The sequence below is a fragment of the Chaetodon trifascialis genome, chromosome 14 (genome assembly GCF_039877785.1).
Source record: "Chaetodon trifascialis isolate fChaTrf1 chromosome 14, fChaTrf1.hap1, whole genome shotgun sequence".
In the NCBI taxonomy this organism is placed as follows: domain Eukaryota; kingdom Metazoa; phylum Chordata; class Actinopteri; order Chaetodontiformes; family Chaetodontidae; genus Chaetodon; species Chaetodon trifascialis.
Window position 1 is genome coordinate 4,151,766 of NC_092069.1, and position 25,425 is coordinate 4,177,190.

A 25,425-nucleotide genomic window follows, 5' to 3' on the forward strand; every position below is an offset into this window, starting at 1 on the left:
CCCCTTTAGGAGACTTGCAGCAGGTCCTGAGTCTGTTCCCTCCAATGGTAGACCTGAACATGAGCACAGATTATTAGCCTTGATTCCTATTAGACCAATTTTTCGCCATGTGCAGATGTAAAGGTATAGTGGGCATGTTGTTGTTTTACTATTAACATGCTTTGTTACATTTTCAAGCACAACTGTACAGATTTGAGCATGTATTCATTCTAAACTATGTGCAATAGGAAGTGAATGATATAGTAGAGAGAATCTAAGCGTCAAAATCTTGAGCAATAGCTCACAGTCTTCATTCAGAAAATGGAGGTTGCTCAGCCAACAGCAGCTATCTGCAAACCAGTGAGGCCATGCCATTGATGTTTAGCTTGACATTTGCATGAAGCAAACAACATACAAAGAAAGGGTACTCTTTTAGAGAGACTGTCCTCACCAGAAACATTACAGCACCACTTGTGTGTTGTGCTCCAAATGCCCAATGTTTACAATTTCCTGACTAGTGTCGACTAATTGTCATGTGAATTATTCTCTCCTATTCTTATCTTCATCTCTTCAATTTCAATTCTCCCGTGTTTTCTCAGTAAGCCTGTAGTCTCTGTAAGGAAAGTCTGGACAGAACACAAGTTGTAAGTCATTTCAGTGAAAATTGATGGAGGTGTAATCCAAAAAGCCTGCACACACCTCTGATGTGGCTTCAGAGCTGCTGTCTGCTCATTAATAGAAAACAGTATTATTGTGTAAATGATCTTGAACAGGTCGTTTATTATTCCTGATGGTTTGGGAAGACACTGTGACAAGAGCTCTTGATCTAGGGTTGACTCAGGGAGAGGACACTGTGTGTGGACACTATTGCTTGCAAAAATCTTGCCACATTACCATTTCTTAAGCACAAATGCCACAGATATAAAATTCTAAAAGTTTTAATTACTGGCATTGTCTTGTGCAAACACATAATTTTTCAAATAGGTGGAGTCGTATGTCCAAATTAAATCAAGTAAAGTTAAAAAAAAATCCAGACTTAGTTAAGTTAAGAAGACAGTCAAACCCAAGTGAAAAACTAAATCTATACTTAAGTGCACTTCTAGTGTGTTTAAACATTACAAAGCCTGTTTCCAGTAGATTTATATAAATGTGTAATTACTTTAAATAGATTGGAAGCATACTTTCAGTAAGTGCATTAAAACACCTTTGGTATAGTAGTGCACTTAAAACAAACTTATACAGATTAATAGTATAGTAATTTCATGCTGTTATGAAAAATGCAAATGTTTATCAAACTAAATTTACAATTGAAATATAGGTTACTTTTAAAAATTACACTATTGTGAATTATTTTTAGTAAAATCATATATACTTTATTATCATAAGATCAAACATCCATAATGCTGTAGCATGCTGTCAATGACAGGAAAAATAAGAAGTGACCAATATTTTCTAAGGATCAGACAAGAAGAGGTGTCAAATATTTCATGGACAAACGGGCATTAATGTGCATCAAATGCATACTATATTTGAGGACACACATGTATAGCAAACCCTGTTCATCCCTAGTTTTCAAGTACACTAAAAGTATTTTGAAAATACTCAGAAACTATGTAAAAACACACTTGAAGTGTACTGGAAATGCTCAAGCAATAAATATACAAATTTCATGTACATTGTAAGTGCAAAAAAGTCATATTAATGTGAATATATATTTTTTCGGTGCTTCGAGCCCTGGCCCTTGCAGTCTACATGTGGAAGTAAGACACTGGAACTGCCCCTGTTGCTGTGTCATCAGTGTGTCATCGGTGTGTCATCGCTGTGTGCATATGAATGGTTTCTGCTCGTGATGAGTGTGAATGCTGACTCGTATTGTTAAAAACACTTTGAACGATTGTTAAGACTTGAGTGAGACATGAGTGAACACAAAATAATTAGCATATTGGCAGTATATTAAGTATACTCAAAATAGTCTCATTTTAGTCCAAGTATACTTAATGCAACTTGAGATGGACTTTTGTACAACATAAATACTATGTAGAATGCCAGTTCACACAATAAGTTGGGCTATTACAAGCTTAATGTTGGCCATAATTAAAGGTTCGATATGTGCCATGTTTAAAACTGGGCTAGGTGGTATTGTTTTGGCATAGCTGGGCAAAAATTCCATAATAACATATTTCAAGTGGTCTGAGAGTAAAACAGACTTTGCACCTCCTCTTGGCTTTTCGATATTTCGAAAGTTGAGCCTGTGATGGCAGACTTTGTCCAATTGCAGGTCAGTTCAGAGAGAGGGTCTCCCTATTAGCTGTTCTACAAATGTATGTGCAAATGCACATCGCTTCAGATGCTGAAAACCTGATCCAATGGAGGAAAATCCAGCAGAAAATCCTGCAAATTGTGATAAATTTCCAATACCTCCTTTGCCTACAATGGCATATAGTACAAAACACAAGTGTGAACACATCCTAGCTCCAAGCAGAGCTTCAAGCTCATTATGTTTGATGCCATGCCGCTTATATAGGAGGCTTGATGACAAACAGTGGGAACTTTTGTGGAGGGACAGTGGTGTGTGTGTATATTATGTGCTAGCCATAATACACACACACATAATAGGATGTCCACTTTCCTTTTCTGTGTTATTAGAGGACAGTGGATTGGATTAAAATAAGCAATAAATAGTTATGTACATTGCTTATGCACATTAAGTTACTTCACTTACTAAAGAAATCAACCTTTACTTTTGGTTTCACATGTGACATCAACCCTGTTTTCCCAGGTGAGAATCTTGTGTTTGACCCATCCAACTACTCCAACCTCCTCTATATGTGGACTCTCTTTAAACTACAACTATAACTACTACTGACAATGGTCTGTCTATAGAAGTCTATTGGTCTACCCTGCACATTGAAAAATTACGCTTTCCCCAGTTCCTTAAAAGTGACATCAAGGGGTCCTGACCAAGCGTCCACATGTGACAAACTGAGAGTGAGAATGGATTGCTCATTCTGCTGTCAGGCAGTGTCACAGCTGCCTCTGAAGCCTGGCGTGCTCTGCCCTGGGGCTGCAAATTGCTTGGAGGGGGTCTTTGAGAAGACAAGGGAAGAGGGACCAGAGTTGAGGGTCAACCCATGGATAGTGGAATCTGCAAGCCATGAGGTTCTGCAGGGCACCAACTCCTGCTGTTTGTGTGGGTTTGGTGGGAGGGTCTTAGAGTCATACGAGGCACCAGAATGAGAGACGGAAAGTTTCATATTGTGCTTATTCAAGCTGCAAACTGTGACTTTAATTAATGCAATAATGTTGCAAGTTTGACCATGTTTTGCTTTGGGAGATCACCTCCTTCTTTTTTGGAGTTGATTTCTACAAATTCCAGGGTGGAAAAAGTCACGTAGAAGCAGGCCAAGACTGAATCTTCTCAGTGATGACTCTCTTTCATTAATAAATAATGTATCTGTAATAATATGGTGATCAGCTATCGATGTTAAAAGTTCTTCACATTACTTGAAGCAAATACATACTTAAAATGCGTACAATATTGGGTAATATTGTGTGTCGGTGGTCAGTGCTGGAATTCTTTTATACTGGATTGTCAAATGTGCAAGTTTATGAATCTATACCTCAGTCATGGATGTGATCATCAGTCTATTCTCCTTTCATTTTGGTGTATTTTATAAGAGAGTTCAAAACAGGTAGTCGTCAAAATGGGATTCAAAGCCCAAAACCATCCAACTCCACATGCAGATTTCCCAGCAGGCCTTGTACGCTTAAACTCTTTCCAACCAAAATTACACCTTTATCCGTCCTCCCCCACCTGCATCCCTACTCCACCATTTCACTTTTATCTGCTTGCCCCATGTCTCCAAATCCCTTTTTATTGGGATTTATCAAGGCTTTTATCACTTTTCATATAAAAAGGATGGGGAGTATTTCCCCTCCTTTTTGCAATGTTGCCCATTTACGGCAGAGAATTGGCGCAATTTCCGATCTCTCTACTTTTCTTTCCTGACAGTCACATTAGCATGTCATTACTGGGGCTTTCTCTGCCCTCCCAGTGGATCTGAAGCTCTGAGGACCAAGCACTGCGGAGACAAAGGGCACCAGCTGCACCCACTTCTCCTCATCCATCTCTTTATCCCCCCTCTCTCCTCATCCCTCTTTTTCTCTTCATTCCACACTTGGCCTGACTTGGCGACATCCTGACATTACCGGTAGGTTTTGACTTGGCCAGCAGCCGAGACTCTGGCGATGGTGGCATCTGATGGAGAGATTGTTGTTTTTCATTTACATCCAAGCCTTTAATTTCTCGTTTTGTATGTGAGATATGTCAACAATATATGTGATTAGGTTCATTCAGCTGTTTGAGTGAGTGGTATTTAATCGCTGGGGGTAATATGGGGTTTTGATTGGTAATGCTTGAAATGGATGATGGAGACTTCCCAGACTATGTAATCACTGTGTTTGTTTGCCAGAACAGGTTTAAATGTCCAGGACCTTCAACTAGACATATCAGGCACGTTTGAGGAGATCTGAGCAAGGCCAGAGTGAATGTACAAGCCCTGGAAGATCGTGATGGCCCCTGGATCCAGCCTCAAGGGTTGGATGTCTCTGAAAACCTTTCAAGAATACAGATACAGATAGATCCCTAAAACCGTCTTTAGAACACTACCGAAGTACCTGCAGAATAGCTTGTTCTTTCCTGGTCCATCAGTAAGTCCTGAAAACCTTTCAGAACTCACAAGACCCTACCCCTGGGACCCTTCAAGCCTCAAAAACAGTCCTCAGTTGAAACTGGTACCCCTTCAAGTCAATATCACATTTAAAATCAGTGTGCCTTAAGGGTCTTTACAACTATACAGTCTGCACAACATATGACAACCCTCTATTCTTAGACCCTCAGTTTGGTTTAAGAAACACCCCAAAAAAGTAAAATGGAATTTTAGGAAGTACAACGGGGGAGCAACATAGTAAAATGACAGTGTGGAAAATGAGGATGACAAAATTATGAATTGGTTGTAAACGTACATCAAGAATGTGTGTGGGAGGACATCAAGCAACTTCAAGTTTCTGTGACCTCTCCACTGCTCCTCTGGAGAAACAGGACAGGCAAAAGGAAACAAACACACATACAGAGAAATCAACATGAAGTGAGGCTGAATCTCCTGGAGGATGAATATCCAGATTAAACATCCAGAATGAGGAACATCTAGAGGAGAGAGAAAAGTTCAAGGACCATGTTTCAGCACAGACAAGCAGACTTGACAACAAAATGTTACAATACAACAAATCAAGTCTGGATGAAACAATGGCATGAATGAAAGTGTCTGCATCAGCCATGGACAAGTTTTAGTTTAGTTTTTCTTAGTTTGGCTTCATTGTGTTCTTTAATATGCTGATCAAAAAATAGGGTACATTCAAACATAAAACCAAGATTCTTTACTGTCAATCTGAGAAATCACATAGTTGTCAAGAGTTACTGCTCCTTGATCAAACTGGTGTTTGTGCTGACAAGAGCCGGTGACCAGCATCTCAGTTTAATCAGAATTTATGAGCAGGAAATTACAAGAACCTGGACATCCCTAAACATCATCAAGAACTCTTCCACAAGTACATCAGTGAGTCCAGTAACCTTTTTCGATTCTTTAGTGTTCTCTTATGATCCTTGGAAACCCATTTAAAGACATCTGGGATCTTTAGTGAATAATGTTACATTGAAACAATTGGAATCTTCTCAAAGACCCTTGAAAGCCCATGCTGCCCACTCTCAAAGACTATAGGAGCATATTCCTGGACAGACCACTGTAGGTCAGTAAAACATCCTTAAGAACTCTGGCAGGTCTTCTGAAATGATGAGAATACACACAAGAATCTCAATGGGACTTGGAATCCTGCTAGGAATCCTTCTCCCAGGATAACTTGGAACATGTTTAAAGACCTGTGGTGGCCTTAATGAATTAAGTTATTGTGAAATCCCTAAAAAATGCTGAAAGACCCATGAGGGTCTCAGAAACATCTTCAAAAACCCACTGAAATCTCATAGAAGGAAGTCTAGGTCTTGGGAGTTCTTTGCCTAACTCATGCAGAATGATACCTACATGTCTCTAAAATCTCCATGGACCGGATTCGTCTCCAGAACCTGTTCAAAACACCCTGGATTGCATCAAGGTCCCATGGAACAGACGGGCCAATTTGAAAACTGTTCTGTCAAAGGATCCAAAAAGTCATTCAGGAAGCAAAGGCAAATGACAGCTTTACTTGCCAACACAGTCTGACAACTTGATCATCATTGATGTCATTCATCATTCCAGTAGGGCTAAGCCTCGTTTTTAAAACCTGCCAGTCCACCACTGGACTGGCTTAAAGCTCAGAATAAAATCCTCCCCTTCTTAACCACTCTGACCAGTCACATCTCCATGTATGAATATGTCACAAATCCTGGGACGATGGAGCCTTTATAATCCACTTTTTAATCCTTAATCCTTAATGTGTCCAATCCCATAACCTGACTGACCTGCCATGTTAGAGGAGGTTGACGAGATCAGTGTTAGAGTTAGACGCTCTTTAAGAAATTCACTTTCTTCTCTGCAGTGCTGGAGCTTCCTTTGTGTGCTACATGTCAGTCCTCTGCTTCATTAGAAGCTCTACTGGGTACTATACTACACTTACCCGTAACTTGATTTATGTCTGGTATTCAAGACAACTGCTTGGGACTTGACCTAAACAAAACCCATGTGTTTTGTTTACATTTTGCTGTCCTTCCTCATTGTTTGGGGTCCCACAGACCCCATTGCTATGGGTAAAATGATATCAATAATAATTACAAAATCATTTCCTTATAATTTTTTTAAATCTCATAATTTAATATACTGAAATGAAGTTTGCCACAAACTGAGACTATACAGTTTTGTTATTACACCTCATAAGGAAATAGTTTATATTTATGTTATATTGGTATGAAATGTACATAAAAAAATCTTCAGTTTGCACAAAAGTTATTCACAGACAAAGAAATGCACAGGATATTAGAGAGGTCTAATTGCAATTACTGAGGATTTGGCAGGGGTAGTATTGTAGCAGTCCAGACTGTTTTTGCTTCCTTTAATATATGTGAAACGAGTTTAAACATAATTTAAACAGTCTGTAAGAAACTCATCCTAGCCTGTAATATGACTGAATTGCCATTTTATTTCTCTTCACTGATTTAAGGTTGTGTACCTTATGGAACAGTAAGTTCAGTGAAATGAAACTAATTAAAAAGCTACCATGGTGCACTTTTGCATAAGTAAGTGTAGTATTAAGGCAAACATCACAAAATGCTCCATCCAGTTTTAAACAAATATCCCAGCTCGTCTGCATTTGAAGTACGAGCTAATAAATGAGCGATAATCATCACCTGCCACTGAATGAACAAACAGGGTTACGTTATGTATTAAGGGACTCCTGTGGGACTCTGTAATCCAGTGGGATTCGTTGTTGTTTGAAAGCTGGGGGAGGGGATTGCAGGTTGGACTGAGACCAGGCTCCTGCCTGATCAAATGACTTTAACACTTCAGGATCATCATTATCATCATTACCAGGGACGGCATGGCGTCTCCTACATCTTTCAGCTTTCTGACACATTTAAATGACCAAGACTTGCTCTCTAACATACAGTAGTGTTAATTTGCACTGCATTTCCGATTTACTTATGACCCCTTGTGAGGGTCCTGACCCTTAGGTTGCAACCATTTTTTGTTAAAAGACAATCTAAATAATTTTGTTTAAAAAATTGCATATTGCATATTAGCTTAATCCAATATGAAGCAATTTGTTGAGGTAGCTATCATAACACACACACATTTTTCAAATGTACATGTCCAGGGGAGGATATCACTTTAACTGATGAAAGCAATACCCCCATCTCAGGGCATTAACTTGTTTATCTCTCAGCCGGTGATGACAGAAAGAGGAAAAGTTTCAAGCTCTGTTGCTCATTGTGGGCCGGGGAGATAGAGGCAGAGACACGGCAGAACAAAAGGCAGCCAGAGAAATTTGCATGGTGCTCAATTATACATTAGCGAACATCACTTGGCAATCTGTTCATATCAATTTAATTGGATTTTAATACTGCCTGTGATCTTGTTTCCTAATTAACAGCAGCGGCTGGCAATAAAGCAGAAGCATGCACCCAGCAACACCTTTGATCCGGGCCATATGGACTTGCTTGGAGCTCATTGGTAGGGGGAGAGAAAAATATCAGTCACCTAAATATGGGCCTATGACAAGCCAGAGGAAAGGGGACTCAGTGTGTGTGTGTGTGTGTGTGTGTGTGTGTGTATGTGTGTGTGTGGGTGCATAATGCTGGTTCTCATTGTTGTTGAGCCCTGTGTGTGTCCACACGTGTGAATGTGTGTGTTTTCTCACCGCATGTCTGTATTTGCTTCTCCCTGCCAATGTGTGTATGTGCATACGCATGTGTATCTACTGTGTTGGACCTTGAATGTGTATGTGTACATGCCCGTGCATGTGTGCCTGCCAGGGGGTAGAGGGATCAGCGCGACCCCCAGATGGCGGATATCGCTCCTGCCTTGCGCCTTCATTGATTAATTTCTTCCCTGATTGGTTGTGATTACTGATAAATAAAACATGATCTGGGGATCAGATGCAAATCAGCATGGGGGTGGGGTGGGGTGGGGTGGGGGTGGGGGGCTGTTGATTGCTTTTTCAAATACATTTATTTCCTGCCCCACTGCCCCCAACTCTGTATTGGAGGGCAGAAAGACATTAAAACTTGTTTGTACTGTAACACATGCAAACCCAGAATGGTTCCTTTGATCATGTTCACCACGTTTTTCGAAACACATTGTCCTAACACTTATCTATCCATTACGGTAATCTATAAATAATCTTTCATGAATTTAGGGTGAGGGCTGCACGGTGGCGCAGCAGGTAGTGCGCAACCTTCTCACAGCGAGGAGGTCGCAGGTTTGATTCCCGGGTCGGGCCCTTCTGCGTGAAGTTTGCATGTTCTTCCCATGCATGCGTGGGTTCTCTCCAGGTACTCCGGCTTCCTCCCACAGACCAAAAACATGCTCATTAGGTTGATTGGTGACTCTAAAATGCCCCTAGGTGTGAGTGTGAGTGTGAATGGTGTGTGTATGTGCCCTGCGATCGGCTGGCGACCGGTCCAGGGTGTACTCCGCCTCTCGCCTGTTGACAGCCGAGATAGGCTCCGACCCCCTCGTGACCCCGAAAGTGATAAGCGGCATAGAAAATGGATGGATGGATGGAATTTAAGGTGACACAATGTACCTTCTTACAACAGTACTGGAAGTCTGCTGCACTTAAACAGCTGTTTGTGTTAAATGGTTGTGGCCATCTTAATAGAACAAGTATTTGTGCTTTACTTGATTAGGAAATCTGTTATTTTGACCACTGATACAATTTATTGATATTAATGTAGATATAATTTGGATTTTGGACTGTTGATTGAGCAATACATTTTGAAGACGTCATCTTAGCATGACTGAATTAACCCATTGCCTGACCAAACTGATCTATGGGCCTGTATTGAATCACTGTTTGTTTAAACACAAATGTATTTAGGAATATGCACTGTGTCAGTTTTTTTTACATTTAATAAGGAACAAAAAACAATTAATAGATCAATGAATAATGGAACCTTTTGCTTAGATGTGAACATGCTCATGCGTGAACACTGCTCTCATGTCTCACAAGGTGATCAATGAAATCATAATATTTACTGATAATAATGTTTGGCGTTAACTGGCCAACTAGTTAAGCCCGTATTTATGACATGAGTTCTACTGAATATGATGATCATAACCATGTCTGGCTGATGCCACATGATCAACGGCTTTTCTCTCAGTGATGGCTGATTGCAGGCCTGGTTTAGTCAAGAGGTCCAAGGGGCCTTGGGCAAGACTTTCTTTGGGGGCCGTTCCTTTGTTTTGGACACACACACACACACACACACACACACACACACACACACACACACACACACACACACACACACACACACACACACACAGTGGCATCATGCATGGTCAAAATTTCTGTTACTGTAAATAGGGTAGGGTTAATATACATTGAAAATGCAACTCCCTTCAACTATTACAAAGGGGAAACAATCTGTCTTGAGGACAATGTTATATTTTTATGTCATAAAATCACTAATACTAAGTCACTTCTAAAATCTTAATGCCATATGTGTTAATGTCATTTTATGTAAAGCAGTTGTAGTACATTCAACACGTTAACTATTTATAACATCGTAGCTCTTTCAATATTGTTTAATTCAATTTTACTCATATAGGACCATACTTTTTAATGTACAAACACCCAACAATTCAAAAAACATTAAAGTTATTTTCACTTTTAGAGTGTGAAACATCTGCTTAGAGGAGCCCATGTCTGCTAATTGTTGAGAGTAGGTTTGAGGAATAAGAGTATTTATAAAGCTTTGAAATTTGCATCACTTGGCCTTTCCTAATGATGATTATGATCAAGCCACAGTACTAGCAAGCTGATTAAGGTCAGAGACCTTAGTAAAAGTTATAAGACCTCAAATCTCTTGAGGTACCCAAACTTTCGTATGGTGCTTCTTTCCGTTTTTCACTTTAAACTTGAATTCAAGTAATACACTAATCGTGCTAAAAATTTTGAACTGGATGTTTCATGTTTAACTTTATGCCTTTTGGAGATCAGCTCAACTTCTACTTACTTAAACCTACTATACACATACACATACTATACAATAGTGTAGTTTTCATTATAATACAGAACACTCTAGATAAACATTATACCAAATATTCATTTTCTATCACTTTTGCCTCTGTAGAGACTGTTCAAAAGAGGTGTTGCCACAAGGTCTGTCACTGATTTTGGGGCTCCTGTGTGAAGCCATCAAAGCTCCATCAACGACAGGTTTCAATGTGTCCCACGGTGTCCCAGCAATTTCAACACATTTTCAGCATTGAAGTCCTGCATGCACAGAACCATGCACATACCTTCTTTGTCACAGAAACAAAACCTGTTTCAGCCTAATGGTAACTAAAAATTCAGGATATTCAAGGATGTGACTATGTGGCTGATAATTTTTCCTTGTTTTGCATTCATTACAGTTACAGTACACTTACGGAATAGCAAGAAAGCCATTAGTCTATTTTAGGGATGCTCGAAATATTTAAGAGCGGGGTCCTTTGCCTCACACATATCTAGAAAACACAGGCAGTCGACTATATTGCAGCCACATGCAACACAACGGCGTCAATAAAATTTTAACTCTGACACATTTCTAGACCTTGGTGTTTTTATATTAAAAAATGCAACATAACAGCTAACACTGCAGATAGAAGAGCCGTGGTGGGAACTGTGGTGGGAGCCATGCAGGAACACTGTCCAAACTCCAACAAGGCTGTCTATGCAAAGGTATCAAAAGTGATTGTGCAAAAATATTCTTTGACCTTTTCAGACATAACAGAGGAAGGAGAACAATTGGGAATATGTTACTATTCACTTGTTAATTAGCTTAAGACAAGAATTAAACATGTCAACCGTGTCAATGTAAGTGACAAAATACAGAAACTAAGAACATTGACAGAAACTAGTGATGCTAGCACCACCACTAAAACAGTACAGTGCAAAGCAGACAGCTATGGGTGCATAAACTGGAGGCAGAATGTCTCCCAGACGGAGAGACAGTTGACTGAAGGAAAAAAAAAAAACGGCTCTCATACACTGCTCAAAAAAATAAAGAGAACACTAAAATAACACATCCTAGATCTGAATGAATGAAATATTCTTATTAAATACTTTGTTCTTCACATAGTTGAATGTGCTGACAACAAAATCACACAAAAATTATCAATGGAAATCAAATTTATTAACCAATGGAGGTCTGGATTTGGAGTCACACTCAAAATTAAAGTGGAAAAACACACTACAGGCTGATCCAACTTTGATGTAATGTCCTTAAAACAAGTCAAAATGAGGCTCAGTAGTGTGTGTGGCCTCCACGTGCCTGTATGACCTCCCTACAACGCCTGGACATGCTCCTGATGAGGTGGCGGATTGTCTCCTGAGGGACTCCTCCCAGACCTGGACTAAAGCATCCGCCAACTCCTGGACAGTCTGTGGTGCAACGTGGCGTGGATGGAGCGAGACATGATGTCCCAGATGTGCTCAATTGGATTCAGGTCTGGGGAACGGGCGGGCCAGTCCATAGCATCAATGTCTTCGTCTTGCAGGAACTGCTGACATATTCCAGCCACATGAGGTCTAGCATTGTCTTGCATTAGGAGGAACCCAGGGCCAACCGCACCAGCATATGGTCTCACAAGGGGTCTGAGGATCTCATCTCGGTACCTAATGGCAGTCAGGCTACCTCTGGCAAGCACATGGGGGGCTGTGCGGCCCCCCAAAGAAATGCCACCCCACACCATTACTGATCCACTGCCAAACAGGTCATGCTGGAGGATGTTGCAGGCAGCAGAACGTTCTCCACGGTGTCTCCAGACTCTGTCACGTCTGTGCTCAGTGTGAACCTGCTTTCATCTGTGAATAGCACGGCACCAGTAGCGAATTTGCCAATCTTGGTGTTCTCTGGCAAATGCCAAACATCCTGCACAGTGTTGGGCTGTAAGCACAACCCCCACCTGTGGACGTCGGGCCCTCATACCACCCTCATGGAGTCTGTTTCTGACCGTTTGAGCAGACACATGCACATTTGTGGCCTGCTGGAGGTCATTTTGCAGGGCTCTGGCAGTGCTCCTCCTGTTCCTCCTTGCACAAAGGCAGAGGTAGCGGTCCTGCTGCTGGGCTGTTGCCCTCCTATGGCCTCTTCCACGTCTCCTGATGTACTGGCCTGTCTCGTGGTAGCACCTCCATGCTCTGGACACTACGCTGACAGACACAGCAAACCTTCTTGCCACAGCTCACATTGATTGGCCATCCTGGATGAGCTGCACTACCTGAGCCACTTGTGTAGGTTGTAGACTTCGTCTCATGCTACCACTAGAGTGAAAGCACTGCCAGCATTCAAAAGTGACCAAAACATCAGCCAGAAAGCATAGGAACTGAGAAGTGGTCTGTGGTCACCACCTGCAGAACCACTCCTTTATTGGGGGTGTCTTGCTAATTGTCTATAATTTCCACCTGTTGTCTATTCCATTTGCACAACAGCATGTGAAATTGATTGTCAATAAGTGATGCTTCCTAAGTGGACAGTTTGATTTCACAGAAGTGTGACTGACTTGGAGTTACATTGTGTTGTTTAAGTGTTCCTTTTATTTTTTTGAGCAGTGTATTTCAATCTGCTGGGAGTAGAACTGCAGACATGGGAGACACACACACACACACACACACACACACACACACACACACACACACACACACACACATATATATATATATATATATATATATATATATATATCATCACATGATAAAAACCTGCCCTCTACCCAATGTCTCTGAACAACAGTGGTCTTTCATGATGGCAAGAGGATTCTGTGCACACTTCAAAACTCTCACGACTATTGATATCTGTGATTGACTTGGAGAGGCTCCACAAGCTAGGATGTAGAGGATCATAAACTTCTTTCAAAGACAGTCACAGAACAGAAACTTTCAGGACACTGAGAACGACACACACAGTGGCAGTGCTTGCTGTGATGAAACACTTCCTTGAAAAAGATGACTCCATCTTCATTTTGGTCACTGTAAGAAAATAATCCTGTAAATTTGACTAAACATGTACATTTAGGCGTTTTTAGCATTTAAAGGCACGTGCAACAACAGTATTCATCCAGAAATACATGGATCTACCCGCCACACCAAGACTGAGAGACTAAGAGGTAACTTATAATTTTGATGTATGACTTTTAAAAGTGTGCGATTTATATCTTTCAGGGAACACATTCTCTCTGCAGCAAAATGGATGGTCAGCAATGAGGAAAGGTGGCCTTTGTTTTGACGGAGTGCTTGCATTTTGGTGATGGTTTGGTGATTGACCTTGTATGAGTGCTGTGCATTTACTCTAACACTGGCCTTTTAAAGTTAAAGCTCTTTATGCAAAAATGCTAACTATGGAGAGAATTTGTACAATATAGTTCACATGTAATAAACAGCAATTAATTGTATGATAATATCGATCATGCATTTGCATTTGTTTTCCCCCCATTGCTTTTATCTTGCCTAAAGATTCTTTGTAAGAGTAAATACTGGGAAAGGAACAAAATTCACTGCCAAGACTGGGGTGAGTTGCAAGACAGGAAAGATGGTGAAGAGGAAGATATAAAGTTCTAAATCAATTTCTGTATTTTAACACACTTCTGTCAATAGTGCCTCAAGCATTTGTAGTGTTTTACATAACAACTGGGTCTGTGTGTGTAGCTTTAATAGCAGTAATTATGTAGGATATAAGTTAAATAAACACAATTTATACCATTTATAAAATATGGAATCAAATAATAATAATACCGATACTGCTGCTACTACTACTACTACTACTAATAATAATAATAATAATAGCAATAATAATGATAATAAATATCATTACACTACTGTATGTTAACCTTGGTTTTTACAATGAGATAATTGTAAAATGAATTACAGTAACAGTTACGTAACAGTCACAGTTAAGTAAAATGTGGTTATGGAATTGTAAATTAGAATTTGAAACCTTTTGAAACGTCTAACAGTGCAACTGGAGTGACAGGAAGACATGTTCTCTAGTTCAAAGTTCTGCCTCCTGCTCCTTTAGGTGCAGTATCTTCCTGGGCTGTGGACACATGGCAGGTATAAAAGAGGAAGCTCTTGTGTGTCTGACTGGGTGCTTTGGAGACACAGCATCAGCCAAAACCAGCTGATTCAGCATCCCCTGGAAGTCTGGGTCTTAATTTGGAAATGTGGGTCGTCTATGTGGAGAATGCTAATTTGCAATTAGGCAGATTAGCTAAATCTGGGGAATAGAGGATAGAAAATAAGATTATTGACTTATATAGCAAAATAAACAATGCAGGTGCTCGGTTAAATAATCTTGGACAGAAATCAGCTTGTTGGGAATTAGACAAGCGGCATCCATCCAGGCAGGATGATCAACACACTGCAGGACTGTGAAGACAAACCTGCTGAAATTTCACTAATGGATGAACCTTTGCTCCTCTGTTGATGTAGCACTGGTAATATGTGTTAGTCCTGTAGTAGTATTTTTCAGGAGGCCTTTAGCTGTGTTTCGCCATGTTGAGATGTGGTTATTTGCATTTTCACTGTGGCCTCACAACAGGAGATCTGGTAACTGTGTCCATCCGCACTGTTGTGGTTCTACTTGCTGGCAGGGCTGATGGGGGCCAACATGGGACAGTCACCTCCATGCTGCATCTTGAGCTAAACTGATGAACGTCATGTGCATGGTTGTTCTTCAACGACTAAAGACAAGCACTCATTTTCAAATCTGTGCTCTTAGTTTAGTTTTACCTTTACCTAACCGCCCATGGTTTCTTGTATGTATTAACCATTGCTTTTGGAAAGTTCATTACTCGGGTGATTACAGATAGGTTCCATCTTTTTATCTCTAGCCCTAGAATGTATCAGTCACAACAACACTGTACTAACCAAAGTAGTTCCAGAGATCTTGGAACACCATGATATAATTGAAGACACCACTATATTTGGAGGTGAAACCAAACGTGAGCACACCTTAAATGTTGCTGATGATCAATCAGTAGACAGGAGAACTGCTCTAGTACTGCTCAACAAAAGGGCCTCTGGACACCACAGACATATTATCAAAGTAAAAATCACCTTCTGTAATTTTTGTCCTACAGAAAACTTTTCACATCATGGCAGTACCGCTTGAATGATTTGGCTCATCACAATAGGCATATATGTATGATAACTTTAAAGGGTCACTTTTTTTTTAAGCAAAACAATGAGTTTTGGGAGACAATTATGCAATGACACCACCACCCACAAAATTTCCACATGCTGAGATAGAGTCTATCCAAATGTGCCTACTGCTTCAGGCTGAATACCAACTTGTGTTGACATTGACAAGCACTAATCAAAGTCTATAATAAGAACATTTATCATAAAAAATTCATTGTGATCTACCAAGCTACATGCAGCACTTCACCATCAGTCATCAGCCACCTCTCAAATCTACAGGTGTTTGATTCCTAATTTTCAGGTGCACTATCTAATGACATTTTTTCCATAATTTAAGGAATATAAGCCTTTTCAACACTGCCAGCTTTCAATTGTGATTAAGTAATACTTGCTGAACTTGCTACAGGCAATGAGTGAATATTTGTCAACCCCTAGTTTGGAATTACTCTCATTCAGCACAGAATATGCTTAAGAAAAAGCACAGAGCTTGTAGTGTTTCTCAGTACACTTGTTAATAAATTCTCAACATGGATCCTGTATGCTAAATGTTAGCATGGAACATCTGAGCCAGCAGTTCGATAATGTCATTATGGCTTATCTCAACTCATACTTACAATCTAAAAATGTATAACAGAAAGCCAGCAAGACCAAATGGAGGTCTGCACTCTGGACGTGTGAACCAGACAAGGACCATCTAACACAAACATGCCATTGGTTGCATCATGGGAAATATAAGATACAGCATATTTGGAGCTTGGCCCAGACAGGGAACTGCAAGTCCCATCACCATTATATCTCGTTGTGTGCTGCACAGGTCTTGATAAATTTTACTCCATCTCTTGTGAGTCTCCTAACTTTATGGGAGTGTAATGTTAAATCACCGAAGTGCCCCTTTAATATTAATTGACGGTATATGGAATATTTTCTTTTAAGACTGGTTATTGCAATAATTTGTGTTCTATTTGAGTGTCACCTCCACCTTACAGCTATTTATTATGCAATATCCGCAATACATACAGTTTGGCCCACAGAGAATATAGTTTGCATTGTGTATCATGTACCTGCTTCCAATCTACAATGGGCTCTTGATTTTGCTATGCTAAGTTAAGAGGTTTAACTTATTAAATTTCATTATTATCCCAGTTTAGAGAGGCTTCTGTATGCAAAGTCAGTTAAGTGGGAGTGGAACGCTGCTTGGATTCATAAAGGGAGAGAAAATGGTGTTGGGGAGGAGAGTGGGGAGAGATTTCAAATACAAACAAGCCCTTTAACAAGCACGCCATTGCAAAGAATTCATTTCAAAGACAATGCATAAATCTACATCTAAATCTAAAATCTCTCCCTCAAAAATGTCATACTTCCAAACGCCAATCCAGGGGTTCCCGTCCTGAGAAAATAGTGTATTTTACATGATGAATAGTATCATTTTACAGAAGCCAGTGTCTCTATACACAGTCTTGAACAGCCAGACTATCTTAATACTTCGTTTTAGCGCTGTGCCAGTGAGGTAGAAAGATATGGCTGAAACCATTATCATGCCTGTATTGTCTGTATTTCTAAAGTTTCTTAAAGTACTCCCTCTGATTAAAATCAAGTTTTGGCCTTATTACAAGTCCATATAGCATGTCTATGCTACAACCGGGGCGGCTGTGGCTCAGGAGGTAGAGCGGTCGTCCACCTATCAGAAGGTTGGTGGTTCGATCCCTGGCCTCGGCAGTCCACATGCCAAAGTGGGCAAGATACTGAACCCCAAAACTGCCCCCGATGCTGTGTCATCGGTGTATGAATGGATAACGTTTATAATGAGCAGGTGGCTTGCTACCGTATGAATGTGTGTGCGAATGGGTGAATGCAAACTTCAGTTGTAAAAGCTTTGAGTGGTCTTCAGACTAGAAAAAGCACTATACAAAATACAGTCCATTTACCATTTACAAGATTACATCATGTGTGAAATAAGCAGTCACACAATCAGTCAACGCCATGCCTGAGGATTTCCACCTTGGAACAGTGTGCCAATGACAGTCTCACAAACACATATTCAGACAGCCAGAGCTTCATACATCACATAAGGAAGCAATTACATTGATTTTAGGGGGTGGGGCTAAGGTGTAGCTACATATCTGTATTTGTCAGCTAAGTTTCAATATTTTCTAAATGAAAGCATAGATGTATTCTGTTTTCTCTTGCAGAGTTGTAAAAGGATAGGGTTAACCTTCATGTATTATCAAAGGATGTGAAAAGAGAAGAGACAGAGAAAACTCTGGTTTTCAGTAGCCTCTTTCCAGAGGCTGCTAGTGCTGGTTATAAATTTTATACTAACAACAGATGGGTTTTGCCACAAAACTTATATCAAGGCTGTTCCATCCATTTATCTATGAGCCAACTTTTTGGTCAACCTGTAACTTAATTTTTCTTCTCATTTTTTATCCTTTGACAGTGTCCAATCAGTTCTGCAGACTGCGCAGTAATATTCAGCAACATTAGTCTGGTCATGATGATTCATCTCAAAAGGTGACAGGACATTTTATATTGATTGGGTGTGTTGACAAAGAAAGTTACAGGTAACATTATGTTGATAGCTAAGCTGCTCATGAGGTTTGTTTGATGAGCAGACTCAAAGCTGCAGGCGAGCAGCAGAGAGGTGGGTGGAGACAGAGGTGGCGGCCAGGGACGTACGGTCAGGGGAGGCAGGTGAGGTGCTGCCTCACCTGTCAACATGAAACATAAAAAAATAAATTATGATAAAATAAGATATATATTAATATTTGTCCACTGATCCATGCTATGAATGTAATTTCTTTATGATTCCAATAAAGTAGCTCATTTCATAATCATAGTCAAAATTGCTAATTGTGTATTTCCTCTCCAAATACTGGGGAGAGACGTGAGGTAGCAACGAGTTTCATCAAAACTTGCCATTTTGAGGGTGGAGGGTGCTAGCTTGGAGGTTGTTGTTTCACATAGTGTCAGTGACTTTGAAAATGGTAACATGCAGATAGCGGAAGGGGAGGAGATTATCAATGGGAGGCTGAGCAATACCCTACTTCCTCTGCATCAGGTTACTATACATAGATGTGAGTCCAAAACGCATGGGGAAAGGTGGCGATCTTTCATCCTAGTCATACCAGGCAGGTGGATAAAACTCTTGTAATTCAGAATCACAGGGACACACTTAAGCATAAACACTGTAGCTAAGCAATAGAAACACTGATGGAAAATATTTCCTTATTAGGAAAATCAGAAACTTTGATATATTGTTAAATTACATTGCTTGATGAACCAATCACATCTCAGAAACAGAGATATTTCTTAACAATCATATGGCAGTTCTCAAGAAAGGAACATCTGGTTTGGTTGAGTTAGCTAAACACATCACAAGCTATTGATTTTTGTATTAAAAAAGATTCACAGGAGAGACAAGCAGTGTCTCAGAGGAAGCTTTTGTTATGTGGGCACTGAAAATTCCAGCTGAACAGTCTGTTCATTCACAACAGGTGTTGAATGAATGAGGTTGAATGAACACCTCTGATGCGCTAGAACTTTAGCTAGGACGTGAAACACTCCGATTCTTATTTAATTCACACAGTGTGTGGGAATACATCTGTGATTTTTTTTAAGATGGAAAGTGCTTTTACATAAAATTAGAAGAGTTTTTTTTTTTTTTTTTTCTCGTGCTGATCAACTGCTTCAGCAGTAGTGTGCCACTATGTTGTTCAATATTGCTTCATTAGCTACGTCACGAGGTTGGCTGGTTGGATCAGGTTGGATGCGTAGCTAGCTTGTCAGTATGAAGATGGGAAGAGGAAGAAATTGAGTGGAATTTCGAAGCGATACCATCACACCCGATGGCATACGCCTTCGAGCCACTGAGGAGACAAACACCTCAAACACAGCCACGGGTTGTTTTGGAGGAAGAGCAGCTGATGGCTTCTGCAGGTGCTCAGAGGGTGGGCAACACAACGTAGTGTGGGTGTGGCAACTGCAGGGATATGCCCACCCTGACAGAGTGTATTTGTTGGTGGGAGGCGAACTTGGGCTATCTTCTGGGGGATCTTACTTGCATCACTTTATCCCGCACCTACCAGATGCTCTGCTGCAAGAGAGAAGTGTTGGAAGTGGCCGTGCTTTTATTGAAAGACGTACGTGCCGAGACCCTGGTGCGCCCCATTTACAGCAGGTAATTTAATGGTAACGTTAGTTGCTGAGCTGGAAAGGCTCGACTGACTGAAAGATCATTATGTCCAGAATACAGTCTGCCTTAGCCAGCATTATAGTTCACTAGCTTACTCTTGAAGCCATAGTGCCACATTAGTAAACGAACTAACTTACTAGCTAAAAAGAGTGTAAGCTAGCTAACCTTAGCTTACTTGTCTCATCCCTCTAGGATGCAGAAGAGACGTACCTGTGTTTTTTTTTCACATGATACTATAGGTACTTTGTGTACTTGGCAGCGTCCTGTCACCCCAACATTGAGGAATGTTGTGGAATCAACTACGTGGATGGCAGATTGGAAATGTGGATCCTGTGGCTGCAGATGATGGTTGAGGTTGAGGCGATGAGGTAGTGTACACTAATCGCAGACTGAGTGGGTCTCTAACTATTTGCGAATTTCACAAGAGATTTAACATGGATTGAAAATAGTTTTTAACTGTTTTTTTCTTATGTGAATGGGAAAAATAAAGTAATCTAGAATCTTGAATGAGTGTTTTATTAATTATTTGGATTGATGTTTATTATTGTAGTTATTATGTAATAACTATGTCACAGTATTTTTTTAAGCCTGCCATCAGTGGAAAAATGTGTTGCTTGTATCCGCTTTTTTACTCTGTAGAATTCATTGCTACAGCCTGGAGCGATACAAAAATAACCTCCCTTGCAGTTCTTCTTTCTTTGTGGTTCCATTTTGTCATTGTTGTCACCAGTGGAGTAATGAAAGACCTCGATCCAACCAACCTCGTGACGTCACGCTCTATGCCAAGACGACATGGCTGCGCCCTTGTTTGACAACAAGTTAATTTCTTTTCTTACAACTTATTAACAATGTTAGACATTGGCTAATGTTTTGGTGTGGAAAACCTTGCATTAATTTTTGTAAACTTTGTTAAGTGTTTCCTGTCCCCTTTAAGATGAGACTTTGTAAGTTTTGCTGAACAGCATTCATTATGGCCATAAGTGACAATTACAAGATAACGGTAAATGCTTACTCATATGTAACAGCAGCAAAACTAGAGAATAGACACTGAATTGCAACACTATGTCAGGTTTTGCAAACATAAGCTACCAGACCAAGCATGCCTGTAGCAAGAAACACCTGAGGGTCTTGAAGTGAGCAAGGGTTTGGTTTATTGCTTATGAATGTAACTTTTATTTTTTTACAAGAGGAAGGATGTGATATTTCTTCTTTCAAAAGTTCTTACTTCAATCCCTTGTTTGCCCAGGGAGTAGATCAGACAATCCCAAATCGTGCAAGCTTAAACTCTGACACTGAAATGACTTGTGATGTGTATTATTTAGTCTGACAAAACCTGTGGCAACAAAGATGGGAAATACCACAAAGTGTATCATCTAAAGCATGACCATTCCATAAAGCATGCACACTGAAAGTACTCACACGCCAGCAATTACACTCATCCCCTGAAACAAGCAGCAAGTCACTCAAAGAAACATGCCACAAACAAACCATAATTTTACTATCTGTTGCTTTTTAGCCATGTTAGCATGCTGGCACGATGGTAAACAAGGTAATCTTATATATGTGAAACGTCAGCATGTTAGCATTCACAGTGTGAGCATGTTAGCATACTGATATTAGCATTTTCCTCAGATCAGTGCAGTCCATGCCGTTCATGCACTTTTTCACGTTTAATGGCAAAAGAGATGATGCTGATAGATATGGTCAAAAATGAGGGATGGAAATTGATGTTATCTCAGGTCACTGATTTTAGCTGAGATAAAAGGTATTTTACACAGTTATATTTACAAGGATTTACACTGATGTGATTTAAGATTTTTGTTAATGTGCAATTTATTTATTCAAATAGATTTTCTGTTGACAGATTACACAATTTTTGGTCAATTTTAAGAATCTACTACTGAGGAATCTCGCCTTAGCAATAATAAGAGAAGTGGTATTTCTAATAGAAATTAATCAACAGATCTGATTTCATCAGAAATCAACTTCCAAAGATGAAAAAAAGCTATATTGCCCAGCCCTACCTATGTGACAAAATCAAGCACATGCATTTCTTTAGGTCCAGAAAAAAAACACAGAACAGCTACTATGGCTTTACCTTACAAAAAAAAGTTCCACTGCTCTTGTCACATTACCCCAGTTTAAGCCTCCTTGCGCTGGTGAGGACTGGAGTACATCAGTGAACTCCTTACTGTCCAAAACAGCCTCTTAGATCTGCTGGGTTACGTCTGCTAGCTGTTCCAGAGCTCAGGTTTAGGTCAAAGTGTGTAAGTGTTTGCTGTCCTAACACCACAGCTTTGGAACAGTTCTCCAGTTAATATTCGATCTGATGACTGTAAAAAATAAGCAATAGCAGTTTGCTATTATGACCATTATTATCTGTCCAAATATTTAATTGAAACCAGCAATAATGCCATGAAATGAATCAAACCCTTAAATCCTTTTAAGATGTCCTCTGCTTTTCCTTTTAGTCAATTTATTTATTTATTTTTTTAAAAAAGAAAAGCAACCTGCAAGAAAAAAGAAAACATTTTATAGACCTGACATTTTAATATTTGCAAATCATTGTCTGTGATATTTTAAAAAGCCAATTAAAAGGGTGGAGCTTTAGCTCTGAGTTTTGGAGCCTCTACCCGCAATCTAGTGTCTTCCAAGTGTCAATGGGAAATCTCACTGCTCTCTATCAACACATAGATTAGAATATAGAATACAGTGTGTCTAAGCTCAAGCTTGCATACAGCCTCTGTAGGATCACTCATAGAGAGCTGCTGGTGTCCAGGTTTTTGAGTCTTACCCTGGTTTTGATTAATCTGGTTTCCAATGGTATCTATTTTGAATTTGCATGATTCCAGAAACTATTAATGGTGCATGGTTACAGTTTTTGTCGATCTCTCTGCCTAAATGGAAAATCTGTAATGTGTGCATTGTTCCTCTGGATTATTATTAAATCATTTATCATCATATTTTTTTGGTTTGTTTGTTTTACTTCCTACCTACTACTTAACTTGAGTTAATGAACTTAAACGCTTGCTCTCTAGATAATTTTACACCACTGGAAGTACTGCTTGTAATTTCTAAATATGGAGTTCAAATAAAACAGACAACAGGATTGAGTTTGAGACCACAGGCACCTGAACACAAGGATGATTTGAGTGCTATAGCTGCACTACTTTGTTCAGGTTATATTGACTACAGGGACTGATAAGGACAACTGGCTCTCTAACTGGTATGCTGTGCTGAGAGAGTGAGTGTGAGATGGACAGCCGGTGGAGATAGTGGTACAGGTTATATAGAGTAGTGTTGGGCTTTGGTTGATGGGATTTCAGGAAAACTGTTGGGTCTGGAGGTGTATGTACATTTGTGTGTGTGTTTGCCGGCTGGGGCTCAGCTTGGCTTTTGGGACTGAGTATTGGCTTCTTCTTTTTGACAGAGCCTGTCCATTGACTAGGGATCCTTTTCTCATTAAGACCCCTCTCCCTAATCCTCCTTCCTGTTTGAAACCCAGTCCACACCTCTCCTCCATCCAGGAAATAAAGACTGTCAGAAGATGCTCTTGCTCTCTTTGCCTTTACTCTCTTGCTGTCCCTCCGTTCTTTCTCCTGCACCATCTCTACCTTACCCCCACCCCCCCCAACCCCCCTTCTCTTTATCAATGAATATACCACTCTTGACACTAAAGACTTAACATCAAATGTGCTTAGAAATCAATTTTCACACTTTTGGCTGCCCATTCCACAGCTTTCTTTTTTTTTTTTTTTTTTTTTTTCTATTTCAGAGGAGGCGAAGGGGAGAGAAGCTCACAGACACAGAGTTGCCTTTGTTCATGTGCCCTCTGGCCCTTGGTGCCCGGGTAGCTGGTACCACCGGGAGATGGCTCGAGGAGATCAAACGGGTACGGCGGTACCTGGCCCCTGAAGATGCCCCCTGGCACTTGCAATTAAATCAGCTAGCCCACAAAAAATGTCCTGGTACCGTCAATCAAAATAATTTACCCGGGCTCGGTGGCTTTCTTAAAGGCGCACCGCTGCTTTTCTGACGGGGCCTGTCCACTTAATTTCAAAGCTCTTTATTCAAATCAGGGCCGAGGAGGAAGTGCCGGCAAGCACTGCAACCGGGATTCTTATCCTCTAGCCTGCAGTTGTCTTCAAAAATAATATGAAGGAGGGGGGGGCGGAGGGAGGCAGATAGAGGAGAGAGAAAAGAGGCACCCGGTGAGGCAGCGTGTCATTTGAATAAAACGCTGGACACTTTCAATCTCCCAGAACATAAGAGGGAAGGTTTTAATGCGCTGGATGCAAGGAAGAACACACAGTGCCCCTGGTCGCCTCGGTAGAGAGCAGTTAAAAAGATGTGTGTCGAAGTCAGATGGAGGTTAAACTCAAAAGTTGTGGTGACCAAAGAAGTGGGCTGAATTTGAAAACAACATTGCCACTCCTCTTTCTGTTTAGTATGATTGTGTGTGTGTTGTATATGTGTTGTTTCAGGTCTTATACACCCAAATTCATGTGTTTTCTCACCATAAATGTAAAAAAGACAACATATTATATCAACTTTCCCTTACTACATAATACATAGTATTAAATTATGTATGTAAAGTATGAGGAAATAAATAAGGATCAGTACAGCAACATATATCCATGCAAAATATGCTTTCTCCTATACATTTGCTCGCTTCTGAGGTCTTTGTGGCCCTTAATCAAGGCTGTGTTGACTTGTGAATGATGATGAACAAACACCTCACAAAGGTATTGTACCCTGGAAATCAAATTTGGCCTCTCTCCATTCATATTACTTTCAATAAGTGACAGCACCTTACCATTCAGTGGCTGTGCTGCAGCCCTCTTTATTCTATGGAAGGACTCTGGCCATTGTTCTATTATAGCGCGCCCTCCCGGCATAAATCACAGGGCGTCATGTGCCCATACAGATGCTTTCTCTGAGAATCTTAGAAATAGCAGGGTGCATCTTAAAGCCTTTTGTGTTGGCCTGACATACAGCAAGGTATTGTTACCTGATCTAGACAAAGGTGGGTTTTCATGTTTTCTGTGTATTGTGTGTTTTCTCCTCCTTTCCTCTTAGTGCTAGAGAACGTGGAAACTCATTGAGATTGCTGAGTTAGATGTGCAGGAGACTGAAGGGGAAAGCAGAGCTTGTGTTATTCTGAAACGCTCACCAAGTCAACATAAGCATGCCTGGTTGTTCCCTCACTTTAAATATAAACCCCTTGAACGGTGTGTTTTATAATGCGCTTCAAGCCTGCAAGACAAGTTTTCCAGTGACCTCTCCTCCTGTCCTCATAGCCACTGGAGAGGAGAAGGGAGTGGTGGTAATTGATGGGAACATTCCAGGCTTGTGGGCAAATA